Source organism: Doryrhamphus excisus, chromosome 2 (genome assembly GCF_030265055.1).
Source record: "Doryrhamphus excisus isolate RoL2022-K1 chromosome 2, RoL_Dexc_1.0, whole genome shotgun sequence".
In the NCBI taxonomy this organism is placed as follows: Eukaryota; Metazoa; Chordata; class Actinopteri; order Syngnathiformes; family Syngnathidae; genus Doryrhamphus; species Doryrhamphus excisus.
Window position 1 is genome coordinate 21,773,259 of NC_080467.1, and position 13,962 is coordinate 21,787,220.

Here is a 13,962-nt window from a genome sequence, read left to right on the forward strand (position 1 = left end):
TCTGCTGTCAGGCAAGAGCAGAAACCATAAAAAGCTTACAGCACCTGGTATTCCCAGGCGGTCTCCCATCCAAGTACTAACCAGGGCCGCCCCTGCGTAGCTTCCGAGATCAGACGAAATCGGGCATTTTCAGGGTAGTATGGCCGTAAGCTGCCAGGTCAACTGAAAAGATCCTATTTGAAGGTGACGCAGGCCAAACTAGACTCTGGCAAAAAGTGTCAAACAGCGCCCTCTGCTGTCAGGCAAGAGCAGAAACCATAAAAAGCTTACAGCACCTGGTTTTCCCAGGCGGTCTCCCATCCAAGTACTAACCAGGCCCGCCCCTGCTTAGCTTCCTTGATCGGACGAGATCGGGCGTTTTCAGGGTAGTATGGCCGTAAGCTGCCAGGTCAACTGAAAAGATCCTATTTGAAGGTGACGCAGGCCAAACTAGACTCCAGCAAAACTTGTCAAACAGCGCCCTCTGCTGTCAGGCAAAAGCAGAAACCATAAAAAGCTTACAGCACCTGGTATTCCCAGGCGGTCTCCCATCCAAGTACTAACCAGGCCCACCCCTGCTTAGCTTCCGAGATCGGGCATTTTCAGGGTAGTATGGCCGTAAGCTGCCAGGGCAACTGAAAAGATTCTATTTGAAGGCGACGCAGGCCAAACTCGACTCCAGCAAAAAATGTCAAACAGCGCCCTCTGCTGTCAGGCAAGAGCAGAAACCATAAAAAGCTGACAGCACCTGGTATTCCCAGGCGGTCTCCCATCCAAGTACTAACCAAGGCCCGCCCCTGCTTAGCTTCCGAGATCGGGCACTTTCAGGGTAGTATGGCCGTAAGCTGCCAGGTCAACTGAAAAGATCCTATTTGAAGGCGACGCAGGCCAAACTCGACTCCAGCAAAAAATGTCAAACAGCGCCCTCTGCTGTCAGGCAAGAGCAGAAACCATAAAAAGCTGACAGCACCTGGTATTCCCAGGCGGTCTCCCATCCAAGTACTAACCAGGCCCGCCCCTGCTTAGCTTCCGAGATCGGACGAGATCGGGCGTTTTCAGGGTAGTATGGCCGTAAGCTGCCAGGTCGACTAAAAAGATCCTATTTGAAGGTGACGCAGGCCAAACTAGACTCCAGCAAAAAGTGTCAAACAGCGCCCTCTGCTGTCAGGCAAGAGCAGAAACCATAAAAAGCTTACAGCACCTGGTATTCCCAGGCGGTCTCCCATCCAAGTACTAACCAAGCCCGCCCCTGCTTAGCTTCCGAGATCGGGCGTTTTCAGGGTAGTATGGCCGTAAGATGCCAGGACAACTGAAAAGATCCTATTTGAAGGCGACGCAGGCCAAACTAGACTCCAGCAAAAAGTGTCAAACAGCGCCCTCTGCTTTCAGGCAAGAGCAGAAACCATAAAAAGCTTACAGCACCTGGTATTCCCAGGCGGTCTCCCCTCCAAGTACTAACCAGGCCCGCCCCTGCTTAGCTTCCGAGACCGGACGAGATCGGGCGTTTCCAGGGTAGTATGGCCGTAAGCTGACAGGTCAACTGAAAAGATCCTATTTGAAGGCGACACAGGCCAAACTAGACTCCAGCAAATAGTGTCAAACAGCGCCCTCTGCTGTCAGGCAAGAGCAGAAACCATAAAAAGCTTACAGCACCTGGTATTCCCAGGCGGTCTCCCATCCAAGTACTAACCAGGCCCGCCCCTGCTTAGCTTCCGAGGTCGGACGAGATCGGGCGTTTTCAGGGTAGTATGGCCGTAAGCTGCCAGGGCAACTGAAAAGATCCTATTTGAAGGCGACGCAGGCCAAACTAGACTCCAGCAAAAAGTGTCAAACAGCGCCCTCTGCTGTCAGGCAAGAGCAGAAACCATAAAAAGCTTACAGCACCTGGTATTCCCAGGCGGTCTCCCATCCAAGTACTAACCAGGCCCGCCACTGCTTAGCTTCCGAGATTGGACGAGATCGGGCGTTTTGAAGGTAGTATGGCCGTAAGCTGACAGGTCAACTGAAAAGATCCTATTTGAAAGCGACGCAGGCCAAACTAGACTCCAGCAAATAGCGTCAAACAGCGCCCTCTGCTGTCAGGCAAGAGCAGAAACCATAAAAAGCGTACAGCACCTGGTATTCCCAGGCGGTCTCCCATCCAAGTATTAACCAGGCCCGCCCCTGCTTAGCTTCCAAGGTCGGACGAGATTGGGCGTTTTCAGGGTAGTATGGCCGTAAGCTGCCAGGGCAACTGAAAAGATCCTATTTGAAGGCGACACAGGCCAAACTAGACTCCAGCAAAAAGGGTCAAACAGCGCCCTCTGCTGTCAGACAAGAGCAGAAACCATAAAAAGCTTACAGCACCTGGTATTCCCAGGCGGTCTCCCATCCAAGTACTAACCAGGCCCGCCCCTGCTTAGCTTCCGAGATCAGACAAGATCGGGCGTTTTCAGGGTAGTATGGCCGTAAGCTGCCAGGGCAACTGAAAAGATCCTATTTGAAGTCGACGCAGGCCAAACTCGACTCCAGCAAAAAGTGTCAAACAGCGCCGTCTGCTGTCAGGCAAGAGCAGAAACCATAAAGGCTTACAGCACCTGGTATTCCCAGGCGGTCTCCCATCCAAGTACTAACCAGGCCCGCCCCTGCTTAGCCTCCGAGATCGGACGAGATCGGGCATTTTCAGGGTAGTATGGCCGTAAGCTGCCAGGTCGACTAAAAAGATCCTATTTGAAGGTGACGCAGGCCAAACTAGACTCCAGCAAAAAGTGTCAAACAGCGCCCTCTGCTGTCAGGCAAGAGCAGAAACCATAAAAAGCTTACAGCACCTGGTATTCCCAGGCGGTCTCCCATCCAAGTACTAACCAGGCCCACCCCTGCTTATCTTCCGAGATCGGACGAGATCGGGCGTTTTCAGGGTAGTATGGCCGTAAGCTGCCAGGGCAACTGAAAAGATCCTATTTGAAGGCGACGCAGGCCAAACTAGACTCCAGCAAAAAGTGTCAAACAGCGCCCTCTGCTGTCAGGCAAGAGCAGAATCCATAAAAGGCTTACAGCACCTGGTATTGCCAGGCGGTCTCCCATCCAAGTACTAACCAGGCCCACCCCTGCTTAGCTTCCGAGATCGGACGAGATCGGGCGTTTTCAGGGTAGTATGGCCGTAAGCTGCCAGATCAACTGAAAAGATCCTATTTGAAGGCGACGCAGGCCAAACTAGACTCCAGCAAAAATTGTCAAACAGCGCCCTCTGCTGTCAGGCAAGAGCAGAAACCATAAAAAGCTTACAGCACCTGGTATTCCCAGGCGGTCTCCCATCCAAGTACTAACCAGGGCCGCCCCTGCGTAGCTTCCGAGATCAGACAAAATCGGGCATTTTCAGGGTAGTATGGCCGTAAGCTGCCAGGTCAACTGAAAAGATCCTATTTGAAGGTGACGCAGGCCAAACTAGATCCAGCAAAAAGTGTCAAACAGCGCCCTCTGCTGTCAGGCTAGAGCAGACACCATAAAAAGCTTACAGCACCTGGTATTCCCAGGCTGTCTCCCATCCAAGTACTAACCAGGCCTCGCCCCTGCTTAGCTTCCGAGATCGGACGAGATCGGGCGTTTTCAGGGTAGTATGGCCGTAAGCTGCCAGGTCAACTGAAAAGATCCTATTTGAAGGTGACGCAGGCCAAACTAGACTCCAGCAAAACATGTCAAACAGCGCCCTCTGCTGTCAGGCAAGAGCAGAAACCATAAAAAGCTTACAGCACCTGGTATTCCCAGGCGGTCTCCCATCCAAGTACTAACCAGGCCCGCCCCTGCTTAGCTTCCGAGATCGGGCGTTTTCAGGGTAGTATGGCCGAAAGCTGCCAGGGCAACTGAAAAGATCCTATTTGAAGGCGACGCAGGACAAACTAGACTCCAGCAAAAAGTGTCAAACAGCGCCCTCTGCTGTCAGGCAAGAGCAGAAACCATAAAAAGCTTACAGCACCTGGTATTCCCAGGCGGTCTCCCATCCAAGTACTAACCAGGCCCACCCCTGCTTATCTTCCGAGATCGGACGAGATCGGGCGTTTTCAGGGTAGTATGGCCGTAAGCTGCCAGGGCAACTGAAAAGATCCTATTTGAAGGCGACGCAGGCCAAACTAGACTCCAGCAAAAAGTGTCAAACAGCGCCCTCTGCTGTCAGGCAAGAGCAGAATCCATAAAAGGCTTACAGCACCTGGTATTGCCAGGCGGTCTCCCATCCAAGTACTAACCAGGCCCACCCCTGCTTAGCTTCCAAGATCGGACGAGATCGGGCGTTTTCAGGGTAGTATGGCCGTAAGCTGCCAGATCAACTGAAAAGATCCTATTTGAAGGCGATGCAGGCCAAACTAGACTCCAGCAAAAATTGTCAAACAGCGCCCTCTGCTGTCAGGCAAGAGCAGAAACCATAAAAAGCTTACAGCACCTGGTATTCCCAGGCGGTCTCCCATCCAAGTACTAACCAGGCCCGCCCCTGCTTAGCTTCCGAGATCGGGCGTTTTCAGGGTAGTATGGCCGAAAGCTGCCAGGGCAACTGAAAAGATCCTATTTGAAGGCGACGCAGGACAAACTAGACTCCAGCAAAAAGTGTCAAACAGCGCCCTCTGCTGTCAGGCAAGAGCAGAAACCATAAAAAGCTTACAGCACCTGGTATTCCCAGGCGGTCTCCCATCCAAGTACTAACCAGGCCCACCCCTGCTTATCTTCCGAGATCGGACGAGATCGGGCGTTTTCAGGGTAGTATGGCCGTAAGCTGCCAGGGCAACTGAAAAGATCCTATTTGAAGGCGACGCAGGCCAAACTAGACTCCAGCAAAAAGTGTCAAACAGCGCCCTCTGCTGTCAGGCAAGAGCAGAATCCATAAAAGGCTTACAGCACCTGGTATTGCCAGGCGGTCTCCCATCCAAGTACTAACCAGGCCCACCCCTGCTTAGCTTCCAAGATCGGACGAGATCGGGCGTTTTCAGGGTAGTATGGCCGTAAGCTGCCAGATCAACTGAAAAGATCCTATTTGAAGGCGACGCAGGCCAAACTAGACTCCAGCAAAAATTGTCAAACAGCGCCCTCTGCTGTCAGGCAAGAGCAGAAACCATAAAAAGCTTACAGCACCTGGTATTCCCAGGCGGTCTCCCATCCAAGTACTAACCAGGGCCGCCCCTGCGTAGCTTCCGAGATCAGACGAAATCGGGCATTTTCAGGGTAGTATGGCCGTAAGCTGCCAGGTCAACTGAAAAGATCCTATTTGAAGGTGACGCAGGCCAAACTAGACTCTGGCAAAAAGTGTCAAACAGCGCCCTCTGCTGTCAGGCAAGAGCAGAAACCATAAAAAGCTTACAGCACCTGGTTTTCCCAGGCGGTCTCCCATCCCAGTACTAACCAGGCCCGCCCCTGCTTAGCTTCCTTGATCGGACGAGATCGGGCGTTTTCAGGGTAGTATGGCCGTAAGCTGCCAGGTCAACTGAAAAGATCCTATTTGAAGGTGACGCAGGCCAAACTAGACTCCAGCAAAACTTGTCAAACAGCGCCCTCTGCTGTCAGGCAAAAGCAGAAACCATAAAAAGCTTACAGCACCTGGTATTCCCAGGCGGTCTCCCATCCAAGTACTAACCAGGCCCACCCCTGCTTAGCTTCCGAGATCGGGCGTTTTCAGGGTAGTATGGCCGTAAGCTGTCAGGGCAGCTGAAATGATCCTATTTGAAGGCGACGCAGGCCAAACTAGACTCCAGCAAAAAGTGTCAAACAGCGCCCTCTGCTGTCAGGCAAGAGCAGAAACCATAAAAAGCTTACAGCACCTGGTATTCCCAGGCGGTCTCCCATCCAAGTACTAACCAGGCCCGCCCCTGCTTAGCTTCCGAGATCGAACGAGATCGGGCGTTTTGAGGGTAGTATGGCCGTAAGCTTTAAGGACAACTGAAAAAATCTTATTTGAAGGCGACGCAGGCCAAACTAGACTCCAGCAAAAAGTGTCAAACAGCGCCCTCTGCTGTCAGGCAAGAGCAGAAACCATAAAAAGCTTACAGCACCTGGTATTGCCAGGCGGTCTCCCATCCAAATACTAACCAGGCCCGCCCCTGCTTAGCTTCCGAGATCGGACGAGATCGGGCGTTTTCAGGATAGTATGGCTGTAAGCTGCCAGGTCAACTGAAAAGATCCTTTTTGAAGGTGACGCAGGCCAAACTAGACTCCAGCAAAACATGTCAAACAGCGCCCTCTGCTGTCAGGCAAAAGCAGAAACCATAAAAAGCTTACAGCACCTGGTATTCCCAGGCGGTCTCCCATCCAAGTACTAACCAGGCCCACCCCTGCTTAGCTTCCGAGATCGGGCGCTTTCAGGGTAGTATGGCCGTAAGCTGCCAGGGCAACTGAAAAGATCCTATTTGAAGGCGACGCAGGCCAAACTAGACTCCAGCAAAAATTGTCAAACAGCGCCCTCTGCTGTCAGGCAAGAGCAGAAACCATAAAAAGCTTACAGCACCTGGTATTCCCAGGCGTTCTCCCATCCAAGTACTAACCAGGCCCGCCACTGCTTAGCTTCCGAGATCGAACAAGATCGGGCGTTTTGAGGGTAGTATGGCCGTAAGCTTTAAGGACAACTGAAAAAATCTTATTTGAAGGCGACGCAGGCCAAACTAGACTCCAGCAAAAAGTGTCAAACAGCGCCCTCTGCTGTCAGGCAAGAGCAGAAACCATAAAAAGCTTACAGCACCTGGTATTGCCAGGCGGTCTCCCATCCAAATACTAACCAGGCCCGCCCCTGCTTAGCTTCCGAGATCGGGCGTTTTCAGGGTAGTATGGCCGTAAGCTGCCAGGGCAGCTGAAAAGATCCTATTTGAAGGCGACGCAGGCCAAACTAGACTCCAGCAAAAAGTGTCAAACAGCGCCCTCTGCTGTCAGGCAAGAGCAGAAACCATAAAAAGCTTACAGCACCTGGTATTCCCAGGCGGTCTCCCATCCAAGTACTAACCAGGCCCGCCCCTGCTTAGCTTCCGAGATCGGACGAGATCGGGCGTTTTCAGTGTAGTATGGCCGTAAGCTGCCAGGTCACCTGAAAAGATCCTATTTGAAGGTGACGCAGGCCAAACGAGACTCCAGCAAAACATGTCAAACAGCGCCCTCTGCTGTCAGGATAGAGCAGAAACCATAAAAAGCTTACAGCACCTGGTATTCACAGGCGGTCTCCCATCCAAGTACTAACCAGGCCCGCCCCTGCTTAGCTTCTGAGATTGGGCGTTTTCAGGGTAGTATGGCCGTAAGCTGCCAGATCAACTGAAAAGATCCTATTTGAAGGCGACGCCGGCCAAACTAGACTCCAGCAAAAAGTGTCAAACAGCGCCCTCTGCTGGCAGGCAAGAGCAGAAACCATAAAAAGCTTACAGCACCTGGTATTCCCAGGCGGTCTCCGATCCAAGTACTAACCAGGCCCGACCCTGCTTAGCTTCCGAGATCGGACGAGATCGGGCGTTTTCAGGGTAGTATGGCCATAAGCTGCCAGGTCAACTGAAAAGATCCTATTTGAAGGTGACGCAGGCCAAACTAGACTTTGGCAAAAAGTGTCAAACAGCGCCCTTTGCTGTCAGGCAAGAGCAGAAACCATAAAAAGCTTACAGCACCTGGTATTCCCAGGCGGTCTCCCATCGAAGTACTAACCAGGCCCGCCCCTGCTTAGCTTCCGAGATCGGGCGTTTTCAGGGTAGTATGGCCGTAAGCTGCCAGGTCAACTGAAAAGATCCTATTTGAAGGTGACGCAGGCAAAACTAGACTCCAGCAAAAAGTGTCAAACAGCGCCCTCTGCTGTCAGGCAAGAGCAGAAACCATAAAAAGCTTACAGCACCTGGTATTCCCAGGCGGTCTCCCATCCAAGTACTAACCAGGCCCCCCCCTGCTTAGCTTCCGAGATCAGACGAGATCGGACGAGATCGGGCGTTTTCAGGGTAGTATGGTCGTAAGCTTTAAGGACAACTGAAAAAATCTTATTTTGAAGGCGACGCAGGCCAAACTAGACTCCAGCAAAAAGGGTCAAACAGCGCCCTCTGCTGTCAGACAAGAGCAGAAACCATAAAAAGCTTACAGCACCTGGTATTCCCAGGCGGTCTCCCATCCAAGTACTAACCAGGCCCGCCCCTGCTTAGCTTCCGAGATCAGACAAGATCGGGCGTTTTCAGGGTAGTATGGCCGTAAGCTGCCAGGGCAACTGAAAAGATCCTATTTGAAGTCGACGCAGGCCAAACTCGACTCCAGCAAAAAGTGTCAAACAGCGCCGTCTGCTGTCAGGCAAGAGCAGAAACCATAAAGGCTTACAGCACCTGGTATTCCCAGGCGGTCTCCCATCCAAGTACTAACCAGACCCGCCCCTGCTTAGCTTCCGAGATCGGACGAGATCGGGCGTTTTCAGGGTAGTATGGCCGTAAGCTGCCAGGTCGACTAAAAAGATCCTATTTGAAGGTGACGCAGGCCAAACTAGACTCCAGCAAAAAGTGTCAAACAGCGCCCTCTGCTGTCAGGCAAGAGCAGAAACCATAAAAAGCTTACAGCAGCTGGTATTCCCAGAAGGTCTCCCATCCTAGTACTAACCAGGCCCGCCCCTGATTAGCTTCCTAGATCGGATGAGATCGGGCATTTTCAGGGTAGTATGGCCGTAAGCTGCCAGGGCAACTGAAAAGATTCTATTTGAAGGCGACGCAGGCCAAACTCGACTCCAGCAAAAAATGTCAAACAGCGCCCTCTGCTGTCAGGCAAGAGCAGAAACCATAAAAAGCTGACAGCACCTGGTATTCCCAGGCGGTCTCCCATCCAAGTACTAACCAATGCCCGCCCCTGCTTAGCTTCCGAGATCGGGCACTTTCAGGGTAGTATGGCCGTAAGCTGCCAGGTCAACTGAAAAGATCCTATTTGAAGGCGACGCAGGCCAAACTCGACTCCAGCAAAAAATGTCAAACAGCGCCCTCTGCTGTCAGGCAAGAGCAGAAACCATAAAAAGCTGACAGCACCTGGTATTCCCAGGCGGTCTCCCATCCAAGTACTAACCAGGCCCGCCCCTGCTTAGCCTCCGAGATCGGACGAGATCGGGCATTTTCAGGGTAGTATGGCCGTAAGCTGCCAGGTCGACTAAAAAGATCCTATTTGAAGGTGACGCAGGCCAAACTAGACTCCAGCAAAAAGTGTCAAACAGCGCCCTCTGCTGTCAGGCAAGAGCAGAAACCATAAAAAGCTTACAGCACCTGGTATTCCCAGGCGGTCTCCCATCCAAGTACTAACCAGGCCCACCCCTGCTTATCTTCCGAGATCGGACGAGATCGGGCGTTTTCAGGGTAGTATGGCCGTAAGCTGCCAGGGCAACTGAAAAGATCCTATTTGAAGGCGACGCAGGCCAAACTAGACTCCAGCAAAAAGTGTCAAACAGCGCCCTCTGCTGTCAGGCAAGAGCAGAATCCATAAAAGGCTTACAGCACCTGGTATTGCCAGGCGGTCTCCCATCCAAGTACTAACCAGGCCCACCCCTGCTTAGCTTCCGAGATCGGACGAGATCGGGCGTTTTCAGGGTAGTATGGCCGTAAGCTGCCAGATCAACTGAAAAGATCCTATTTGAAGGCGACGCAGGCCAAACTAGACTCCAGCAAAAATTGTCAAACAGCGCCCTCTGCTGTCAGGCAAGAGCAGAAACCATAAAAAGCTTACAGCACCTGGTATTCCCAGGCGGTCTCCCATCCAAGTACTAACCAGGGCCGCCCCTGCGTAGCTTCCGAGATCAGACAAAATCGGGCATTTTCAGGGTAGTATGGCCGTAAGCTGCCAGGTCAACTGAAAAGATCCTATTTGAAGGTGACGCAGGCCAAACTAGATCCAGCAAAAAGTGTCAAACAGCGCCCTCTGCTGTCAGGCTAGAGCAGACACCATAAAAAGCTTACAGCACCTGGTATTCCCAGGCTGTCTCCCATCCAAGTACTAACCAGGCCTCGCCCCTGCTTAGCTTCCGAGATCGGACGAGATCGGGCGTTTTCAGGGTAGTATGGCCGTAAGCTGCCAGGTCAACTGAAAAGATCCTATTTGAAGGTGACGCAGGCCAAACTAGACTCCAGCAAAACATGTCAAACAGCGCCCTCTGCTGTCAGGCAAGAGCAGAAACCATAAAAAGCTTACAGCACCTGGTATTCCCAGGCGGTCTCCCATCCAAGTACTAACCAGGCCCGCCCCTGCTTAGCTTCCGAGATCGGGCGTTTTCAGGGTAGTATGGCCGAAAGCTGCCAGGGCAACTGAAAAGATCCTATTTGAAGGCGACGCAGGACAAACTAGACTCCAGCAAAAAGTGTCAAACAGCGCCCTCTGCTGTCAGGCAAGAGCAGAAACCATAAAAAGCTTACAGCACCTGGTATTCCCAGGCGGTCTCCCATCCAAGTACTAACCAGGCCCACCCCTGCTTATCTTCCGAGATCGGACGAGATCGGGCGTTTTCAGGGTAGTATGGCCGTAAGCTGCCAGGGCAACTGAAAAGATCCTATTTGAAGGCGACGCAGGCCAAACTAGACTCCAGCAAAAAGTGTCAAACAGCGCCCTCTGCTGTCAGGCAAGAGCAGAATCCATAAAAGGCTTACAGCACCTGGTATTGCCAGGCGGTCTCCCATCCAAGTACTAACCAGGCCCACCCCTGCTTAGCTTCCAAGATCGGACGAGATCGGGCGTTTTCAGGGTAGTATGGCCGTAAGCTGCCAGATCAACTGAAAAGATCCTATTTGAAGGCGATGCAGGCCAAACTAGACTCCAGCAAAAATTGTCAAACAGCGCCCTCTGCTGTCAGGCAAGAGCAGAAACCATAAAAAGCTTACAGCACCTGGTATTCCCAGGCGGTCTCCCATCCAAGTACTAACCAGGCCCGCCCCTGCTTAGCTTCCGAGATCGGGCGTTTTCAGGGTAGTATGGCCGAAAGCTGCCAGGGCAACTGAAAAGATCCTATTTGAAGGCGACGCAGGACAAACTAGACTCCAGCAAAAAGTGTCAAACAGCGCCCTCTGCTGTCAGGCAAGAGCAGAAACCATAAAAAGCTTACAGCACCTGGTATTCCCAGGCGGTCTCCCATCCAAGTACTAACCAGGCCCACCCCTGCTTATCTTCCGAGATCGGACGAGATCGGGCGTTTTCAGGGTAGTATGGCCGTAAGCTGCCAGGGCAACTGAAAAGATCCTATTTGAAGGCGACGCAGGCCAAACTAGACTCCAGCAAAAAGTGTCAAACAGCGCCCTCTGCTGTCAGGCAAGAGCAGAATCCATAAAAGGCTTACAGCACCTGGTATTGCCAGGCGGTCTCCCATCCAAGTACTAACCAGGCCCACCCCTGCTTAGCTTCCAAGATCGGACGAGATCGGGCGTTTTCAGGGTAGTATGGCCGTAAGCTGCCAGATCAACTGAAAAGATCCTATTTGAAGGCGACGCAGGCCAAACTAGACTCCAGCAAAAATTGTCAAACAGCGCCCTCTGCTGTCAGGCAAGAGCAGAAACCATAAAAAGCTTACAGCACCTGGTATTCCCAGGCGGTCTCCCATCCAAGTACTAACCAGGGCCGCCCCTGCGTAGCTTCCGAGATCAGACGAAATCGGGCATTTTCAGGGTAGTATGGCCGTAAGCTGCCAGGTCAACTGAAAAGATCCTATTTGAAGGTGACGCAGGCCAAACTAGACTCTGGCAAAAAGTGTCAAACAGCGCCCTCTGCTGTCAGGCAAGAGCAGAAACCATAAAAAGCTTACAGCACCTGGTTTTCCCAGGCGGTCTCCCATCCAAGTACTAACCAGGCCCGCCCCTGCTTAGCTTCCTTGATCGGACGAGATCGGGCGTTTTCAGGGTAGTATGGCCGTAAGCTGCCAGGTCAACTGAAAAGATCCTATTTGAAGGTGACGCAGGCCAAACTAGACTCCAGCAAAACTTGTCAAACAGCGCCCTCTGCTGTCAGGCAAAAGCAGAAACCATAAAAAGCTTACAGCACCTGGTATTCCCAGGCGGTCTCCCATCCAAGTACTAACCAGGCCCACCCCTGCTTAGCTTCCGAGATCGGGCGTTTTCAGGGTAGTATGGCCGTAAGCTGTCAGGGCAGCTGAAATGATCCTATTTGAAGGCGACGCAGGCCAAACTAGACTCCAGCAAAAAGTGTCAAACAGCGCCCTCTGCTGTCAGGCAAGAGCAGAAACCATAAAAAGCTTACAGCACCTGGTATTCCCAGGCGGTCTCCCATCCAAGTACTAACCAGGCCCGCCCCTGCTTAGCTTCCGAGATCGAACGAGATCGGGCGTTTTGAGGGTAGTATGGCCGTAAGCTTTAAGGACAACTGAAAAAATCTTATTTGAAGGCGACGCAGGCCAAACTAGACTCCAGCAAAAAGTGTCAAACAGCGCCCTCTGCTGTCAGGCAAGAGCAGAAACCATAAAAAGCTTACAGCACCTGGTATTGCCAGGCGGTCTCCCATCCAAATACTAACCAGGCCCGCCCCTGCTTAGCTTCCGAGATCGGACGAGATCGGGCGTTTTCAGGATAGTATGGCTGTAAGCTGCCAGGTCAACTGAAAAGATCCTTTTAGAAGGTGACGCAGGCCAAACTCGACTCCAGCAAAACATGTCAAACAGCGCCCTCTGCTGTCAGGCAAAAGCAGAAACCATAAAAAGCTTACAGCACCTGGTATTCCCAGGCGGTCTCCCATCCAAGTACTAACCAGGCCCACCCCTGCTTAGCTTCCGAGATCGGGCGCTTTCAGGGTAGTATGGCCGTAAGCTGCCAGGGCAACTGAAAAGATCCTATTTGAAGGCGACGCAGGCCAAACTAGACTCCAGCAAAAATTGTCAAACAGCGCCCTCTGCTGTCAGGCAAGAGCAGAAACCATAAAAAGCTTACAGCACCTGGTATTCCCAGGCGTTCTCCCATCCAAGTACTAACCAGGCCCGCCACTGCTTAGCTTCCGAGATCGAACAAGATCGGGCGTTTTGAGGGTAGTATGGCCGTAAGCTTTAAGGACAACTGAAAAAATCTTATTTGAAGGCGACGCAGGCCAAACTAGACTCCAGCAAAAAGTGTCAAACAGCGCCCTCTGCTGTCAGGCAAGAGCAGAAACCATAAAAAGCTTACAGCACCTGGTATTGCCAGGCGGTCTCCCATCCAAATACTAACCAGGCCCGCCCCTGCTTAGCTTCCGAGATCGGGCGTTTTCAGGGTAGTATGGCCGTAAGCTGCCAGGGCAGCTGAAAAGATCCTATTTGAAGGCGACGCAGGCCAAACTAGACTCCAGCAAAAAGTGTCAAACAGCGCCCTCTGCTGTCAGGCAAGAGCAGAAACCATAAAAAGCTTACAGCACCTGGTATTCCCAGGCGGTCTCCCATCCAAGTACTAACCAGGCCCGCCCCTGCTTAGCTTCCGAGATCGGACGAGATCGGGCGTTTTCAGTGTAGTATGGCCGTAAGCTGCCAGGTCACCTGAAAAGATCCTATTTGAAGGTGACGCAGGCCAAACGAGACTCCAGCAAAACATGTCAAACAGCGCCCTCTGCTGTCAGGATAGAGCAGAAACCATAAAAAGCTTACAGCACCTGGTATTCACAGGCGGTCTCCCATCCAAGTACTAACCAGGCCCGCCCCTGCTTAGCTTCTGAGATTGGGCGTTTTCAGGGTAGTATGGCCGTAAGCTGCCAGATCAACTGAAAAGATCCTATTTGAAGGCGACGCCGGCCAAACTAGACTCCAGCAAAAAGTGTCAAACAGCGCCCTCTGCTGGCAGGCAAGAGCAGAAACCATAAAAAGCTTACAGCACCTGGTATTCCCAGGCGGTCTCCGATCCAAGTACTAACCAGGCCCGACCCTGCTTAGCTTCCGAGATCGGACGAGATCGGGCGTTTTCAGGGTAGTATGGCCATAAGCTGCCAGGTCAACTGAAAAGATCCTATTTGAAGGTGACGCAGGCCAAACTAGACTTTGGCAAAAAGTGTCAAACAGCGCCCTTTGCTGTCAGGCAAGAGCAGAAACCATAA

General features: G+C 52.2%; 38 non-coding genes and 23 pseudogenes across 38 annotated transcripts; all 61 read right to left on the reverse strand.

Annotated features, from left to right (window-relative positions):
• Positions 1 to 32: 32 nt before the first annotated feature.
• Positions 33 to 151, reverse strand: LOC131122123 (5S ribosomal RNA). The gene has a single exon (XR_009128536.1). It is a non-coding gene; the product is annotated as a 5S ribosomal RNA (ribosomal RNA).
• Positions 152 to 263: 112 nt separating this feature from the next.
• LOC131121716 (5S ribosomal RNA) lies at positions 264 to 382 on the reverse strand. Its single transcript, XR_009128213.1, has one exon. It is a non-coding gene; the product is annotated as a 5S ribosomal RNA (ribosomal RNA).
• Positions 383 to 494: 112 nt separating this feature from the next.
• Positions 495 to 603, reverse strand: LOC131122566 (5S ribosomal RNA; annotated as a pseudogene).
• A 112-nt stretch (positions 604 to 715) lies between these two features.
• Positions 716 to 825, reverse strand: LOC131123787 (5S ribosomal RNA; annotated as a pseudogene).
• Positions 826 to 937: 112 nt separating this feature from the next.
• On the reverse strand, positions 938 to 1,056 carry LOC131120331 (5S ribosomal RNA). The gene has a single exon (XR_009126888.1). It is a non-coding gene; the product is annotated as a 5S ribosomal RNA (ribosomal RNA).
• Positions 1,057 to 1,168: 112 nt separating this feature from the next.
• LOC131123175 (5S ribosomal RNA) lies at positions 1,169 to 1,277 on the reverse strand (annotated as a pseudogene).
• A 112-nt stretch (positions 1,278 to 1,389) lies between these two features.
• Positions 1,390 to 1,508, reverse strand: LOC131120876 (5S ribosomal RNA). Its single transcript, XR_009127420.1, has one exon. It is a non-coding gene; the product is annotated as a 5S ribosomal RNA (ribosomal RNA).
• A 112-nt stretch (positions 1,509 to 1,620) lies between these two features.
• Positions 1,621 to 1,739, reverse strand: LOC131123451 (5S ribosomal RNA). Its single transcript, XR_009128721.1, has one exon. It is a non-coding gene; the product is annotated as a 5S ribosomal RNA (ribosomal RNA).
• Positions 1,740 to 1,851: 112 nt separating this feature from the next.
• On the reverse strand, positions 1,852 to 1,970 carry LOC131122028 (5S ribosomal RNA). Its single transcript, XR_009128511.1, has one exon. It is a non-coding gene; the product is annotated as a 5S ribosomal RNA (ribosomal RNA).
• Positions 1,971 to 2,082: 112 nt separating this feature from the next.
• LOC131121609 (5S ribosomal RNA) lies at positions 2,083 to 2,201 on the reverse strand. Its single transcript, XR_009128112.1, has one exon. It is a non-coding gene; the product is annotated as a 5S ribosomal RNA (ribosomal RNA).
• A 112-nt stretch (positions 2,202 to 2,313) lies between these two features.
• Positions 2,314 to 2,432, reverse strand: LOC131120623 (5S ribosomal RNA). The gene has a single exon (XR_009127172.1). It is a non-coding gene; the product is annotated as a 5S ribosomal RNA (ribosomal RNA).
• A 111-nt stretch (positions 2,433 to 2,543) lies between these two features.
• On the reverse strand, positions 2,544 to 2,662 carry LOC131120689 (5S ribosomal RNA). Its single transcript, XR_009127238.1, has one exon. It is a non-coding gene; the product is annotated as a 5S ribosomal RNA (ribosomal RNA).
• Positions 2,663 to 2,774: 112 nt separating this feature from the next.
• LOC131121552 (5S ribosomal RNA) lies at positions 2,775 to 2,893 on the reverse strand. Its single transcript, XR_009128057.1, has one exon. It is a non-coding gene; the product is annotated as a 5S ribosomal RNA (ribosomal RNA).
• Positions 2,894 to 3,005: 112 nt separating this feature from the next.
• Positions 3,006 to 3,124, reverse strand: LOC131120596 (5S ribosomal RNA). The gene has a single exon (XR_009127146.1). It is a non-coding gene; the product is annotated as a 5S ribosomal RNA (ribosomal RNA).
• A 112-nt stretch (positions 3,125 to 3,236) lies between these two features.
• LOC131122851 (5S ribosomal RNA) lies at positions 3,237 to 3,355 on the reverse strand (annotated as a pseudogene).
• Positions 3,356 to 3,466: 111 nt separating this feature from the next.
• Positions 3,467 to 3,586, reverse strand: LOC131121551 (5S ribosomal RNA). Its single transcript, XR_009128056.1, has one exon. It is a non-coding gene; the product is annotated as a 5S ribosomal RNA (ribosomal RNA).
• A 112-nt stretch (positions 3,587 to 3,698) lies between these two features.
• LOC131122878 (5S ribosomal RNA) lies at positions 3,699 to 3,807 on the reverse strand (annotated as a pseudogene).
• A 112-nt stretch (positions 3,808 to 3,919) lies between these two features.
• LOC131121564 (5S ribosomal RNA) lies at positions 3,920 to 4,038 on the reverse strand. The gene has a single exon (XR_009128068.1). It is a non-coding gene; the product is annotated as a 5S ribosomal RNA (ribosomal RNA).
• A 112-nt stretch (positions 4,039 to 4,150) lies between these two features.
• On the reverse strand, positions 4,151 to 4,269 carry LOC131121180 (5S ribosomal RNA). Its single transcript, XR_009127714.1, has one exon. It is a non-coding gene; the product is annotated as a 5S ribosomal RNA (ribosomal RNA).
• A 112-nt stretch (positions 4,270 to 4,381) lies between these two features.
• Positions 4,382 to 4,490, reverse strand: LOC131122879 (5S ribosomal RNA; annotated as a pseudogene).
• A 112-nt stretch (positions 4,491 to 4,602) lies between these two features.
• LOC131121575 (5S ribosomal RNA) lies at positions 4,603 to 4,721 on the reverse strand. Its single transcript, XR_009128079.1, has one exon. It is a non-coding gene; the product is annotated as a 5S ribosomal RNA (ribosomal RNA).
• A 112-nt stretch (positions 4,722 to 4,833) lies between these two features.
• Positions 4,834 to 4,952, reverse strand: LOC131121181 (5S ribosomal RNA). Its single transcript, XR_009127715.1, has one exon. It is a non-coding gene; the product is annotated as a 5S ribosomal RNA (ribosomal RNA).
• A 112-nt stretch (positions 4,953 to 5,064) lies between these two features.
• LOC131122125 (5S ribosomal RNA) lies at positions 5,065 to 5,183 on the reverse strand. Its single transcript, XR_009128537.1, has one exon. It is a non-coding gene; the product is annotated as a 5S ribosomal RNA (ribosomal RNA).
• Positions 5,184 to 5,295: 112 nt separating this feature from the next.
• LOC131121686 (5S ribosomal RNA) lies at positions 5,296 to 5,414 on the reverse strand. The gene has a single exon (XR_009128184.1). It is a non-coding gene; the product is annotated as a 5S ribosomal RNA (ribosomal RNA).
• Positions 5,415 to 5,526: 112 nt separating this feature from the next.
• LOC131122131 (5S ribosomal RNA) lies at positions 5,527 to 5,635 on the reverse strand (annotated as a pseudogene).
• Positions 5,636 to 5,747: 112 nt separating this feature from the next.
• LOC131120639 (5S ribosomal RNA) lies at positions 5,748 to 5,866 on the reverse strand. Its single transcript, XR_009127187.1, has one exon. It is a non-coding gene; the product is annotated as a 5S ribosomal RNA (ribosomal RNA).
• Positions 5,867 to 5,978: 112 nt separating this feature from the next.
• LOC131121195 (5S ribosomal RNA) lies at positions 5,979 to 6,097 on the reverse strand. The gene has a single exon (XR_009127729.1). It is a non-coding gene; the product is annotated as a 5S ribosomal RNA (ribosomal RNA).
• A 112-nt stretch (positions 6,098 to 6,209) lies between these two features.
• On the reverse strand, positions 6,210 to 6,318 carry LOC131122000 (5S ribosomal RNA; annotated as a pseudogene).
• Positions 6,319 to 6,430: 112 nt separating this feature from the next.
• LOC131122809 (5S ribosomal RNA) lies at positions 6,431 to 6,549 on the reverse strand (annotated as a pseudogene).
• A 112-nt stretch (positions 6,550 to 6,661) lies between these two features.
• LOC131123300 (5S ribosomal RNA) lies at positions 6,662 to 6,770 on the reverse strand (annotated as a pseudogene).
• A 112-nt stretch (positions 6,771 to 6,882) lies between these two features.
• On the reverse strand, positions 6,883 to 7,001 carry LOC131120463 (5S ribosomal RNA). Its single transcript, XR_009127017.1, has one exon. It is a non-coding gene; the product is annotated as a 5S ribosomal RNA (ribosomal RNA).
• A 112-nt stretch (positions 7,002 to 7,113) lies between these two features.
• LOC131123799 (5S ribosomal RNA) lies at positions 7,114 to 7,222 on the reverse strand (annotated as a pseudogene).
• A 112-nt stretch (positions 7,223 to 7,334) lies between these two features.
• On the reverse strand, positions 7,335 to 7,453 carry LOC131120779 (5S ribosomal RNA). The gene has a single exon (XR_009127324.1). It is a non-coding gene; the product is annotated as a 5S ribosomal RNA (ribosomal RNA).
• Positions 7,454 to 7,565: 112 nt separating this feature from the next.
• LOC131122555 (5S ribosomal RNA) lies at positions 7,566 to 7,674 on the reverse strand (annotated as a pseudogene).
• Positions 7,675 to 7,786: 112 nt separating this feature from the next.
• On the reverse strand, positions 7,787 to 7,915 carry LOC131121911 (5S ribosomal RNA; annotated as a pseudogene).
• Positions 7,916 to 8,028: 113 nt separating this feature from the next.
• Positions 8,029 to 8,147, reverse strand: LOC131120624 (5S ribosomal RNA). The gene has a single exon (XR_009127173.1). It is a non-coding gene; the product is annotated as a 5S ribosomal RNA (ribosomal RNA).
• Positions 8,148 to 8,258: 111 nt separating this feature from the next.
• On the reverse strand, positions 8,259 to 8,377 carry LOC131120106 (5S ribosomal RNA). The gene has a single exon (XR_009126668.1). It is a non-coding gene; the product is annotated as a 5S ribosomal RNA (ribosomal RNA).
• Positions 8,378 to 8,489: 112 nt separating this feature from the next.
• Positions 8,490 to 8,608, reverse strand: LOC131122493 (5S ribosomal RNA; annotated as a pseudogene).
• Positions 8,609 to 8,720: 112 nt separating this feature from the next.
• On the reverse strand, positions 8,721 to 8,830 carry LOC131123989 (5S ribosomal RNA; annotated as a pseudogene).
• A 112-nt stretch (positions 8,831 to 8,942) lies between these two features.
• On the reverse strand, positions 8,943 to 9,061 carry LOC131121302 (5S ribosomal RNA). Its single transcript, XR_009127818.1, has one exon. It is a non-coding gene; the product is annotated as a 5S ribosomal RNA (ribosomal RNA).
• A 112-nt stretch (positions 9,062 to 9,173) lies between these two features.
• On the reverse strand, positions 9,174 to 9,292 carry LOC131121586 (5S ribosomal RNA). The gene has a single exon (XR_009128089.1). It is a non-coding gene; the product is annotated as a 5S ribosomal RNA (ribosomal RNA).
• Positions 9,293 to 9,404: 112 nt separating this feature from the next.
• On the reverse strand, positions 9,405 to 9,523 carry LOC131120597 (5S ribosomal RNA). The gene has a single exon (XR_009127147.1). It is a non-coding gene; the product is annotated as a 5S ribosomal RNA (ribosomal RNA).
• A 112-nt stretch (positions 9,524 to 9,635) lies between these two features.
• On the reverse strand, positions 9,636 to 9,754 carry LOC131122852 (5S ribosomal RNA; annotated as a pseudogene).
• Positions 9,755 to 9,865: 111 nt separating this feature from the next.
• Positions 9,866 to 9,985, reverse strand: LOC131121553 (5S ribosomal RNA). Its single transcript, XR_009128058.1, has one exon. It is a non-coding gene; the product is annotated as a 5S ribosomal RNA (ribosomal RNA).
• A 112-nt stretch (positions 9,986 to 10,097) lies between these two features.
• Positions 10,098 to 10,206, reverse strand: LOC131122880 (5S ribosomal RNA; annotated as a pseudogene).
• Positions 10,207 to 10,318: 112 nt separating this feature from the next.
• On the reverse strand, positions 10,319 to 10,437 carry LOC131121597 (5S ribosomal RNA). The gene has a single exon (XR_009128100.1). It is a non-coding gene; the product is annotated as a 5S ribosomal RNA (ribosomal RNA).
• Positions 10,438 to 10,549: 112 nt separating this feature from the next.
• LOC131121183 (5S ribosomal RNA) lies at positions 10,550 to 10,668 on the reverse strand. The gene has a single exon (XR_009127717.1). It is a non-coding gene; the product is annotated as a 5S ribosomal RNA (ribosomal RNA).
• A 112-nt stretch (positions 10,669 to 10,780) lies between these two features.
• On the reverse strand, positions 10,781 to 10,889 carry LOC131122881 (5S ribosomal RNA; annotated as a pseudogene).
• Positions 10,890 to 11,001: 112 nt separating this feature from the next.
• On the reverse strand, positions 11,002 to 11,120 carry LOC131121608 (5S ribosomal RNA). The gene has a single exon (XR_009128111.1). It is a non-coding gene; the product is annotated as a 5S ribosomal RNA (ribosomal RNA).
• A 112-nt stretch (positions 11,121 to 11,232) lies between these two features.
• On the reverse strand, positions 11,233 to 11,351 carry LOC131121184 (5S ribosomal RNA). The gene has a single exon (XR_009127718.1). It is a non-coding gene; the product is annotated as a 5S ribosomal RNA (ribosomal RNA).
• A 112-nt stretch (positions 11,352 to 11,463) lies between these two features.
• Positions 11,464 to 11,582, reverse strand: LOC131122126 (5S ribosomal RNA). The gene has a single exon (XR_009128538.1). It is a non-coding gene; the product is annotated as a 5S ribosomal RNA (ribosomal RNA).
• A 112-nt stretch (positions 11,583 to 11,694) lies between these two features.
• Positions 11,695 to 11,813, reverse strand: LOC131121717 (5S ribosomal RNA). The gene has a single exon (XR_009128214.1). It is a non-coding gene; the product is annotated as a 5S ribosomal RNA (ribosomal RNA).
• A 112-nt stretch (positions 11,814 to 11,925) lies between these two features.
• LOC131122132 (5S ribosomal RNA) lies at positions 11,926 to 12,034 on the reverse strand (annotated as a pseudogene).
• A 112-nt stretch (positions 12,035 to 12,146) lies between these two features.
• On the reverse strand, positions 12,147 to 12,265 carry LOC131120640 (5S ribosomal RNA). The gene has a single exon (XR_009127188.1). It is a non-coding gene; the product is annotated as a 5S ribosomal RNA (ribosomal RNA).
• Positions 12,266 to 12,377: 112 nt separating this feature from the next.
• Positions 12,378 to 12,496, reverse strand: LOC131121196 (5S ribosomal RNA). Its single transcript, XR_009127730.1, has one exon. It is a non-coding gene; the product is annotated as a 5S ribosomal RNA (ribosomal RNA).
• Positions 12,497 to 12,608: 112 nt separating this feature from the next.
• LOC131122001 (5S ribosomal RNA) lies at positions 12,609 to 12,717 on the reverse strand (annotated as a pseudogene).
• Positions 12,718 to 12,829: 112 nt separating this feature from the next.
• Positions 12,830 to 12,948, reverse strand: LOC131122810 (5S ribosomal RNA; annotated as a pseudogene).
• Positions 12,949 to 13,060: 112 nt separating this feature from the next.
• Positions 13,061 to 13,169, reverse strand: LOC131123301 (5S ribosomal RNA; annotated as a pseudogene).
• A 112-nt stretch (positions 13,170 to 13,281) lies between these two features.
• Positions 13,282 to 13,400, reverse strand: LOC131120464 (5S ribosomal RNA). Its single transcript, XR_009127018.1, has one exon. It is a non-coding gene; the product is annotated as a 5S ribosomal RNA (ribosomal RNA).
• A 112-nt stretch (positions 13,401 to 13,512) lies between these two features.
• Positions 13,513 to 13,621, reverse strand: LOC131123800 (5S ribosomal RNA; annotated as a pseudogene).
• Positions 13,622 to 13,733: 112 nt separating this feature from the next.
• Positions 13,734 to 13,852, reverse strand: LOC131120781 (5S ribosomal RNA). Its single transcript, XR_009127326.1, has one exon. It is a non-coding gene; the product is annotated as a 5S ribosomal RNA (ribosomal RNA).
• Between the last annotated feature and the right edge of the window lie 110 nt (positions 13,853 to 13,962).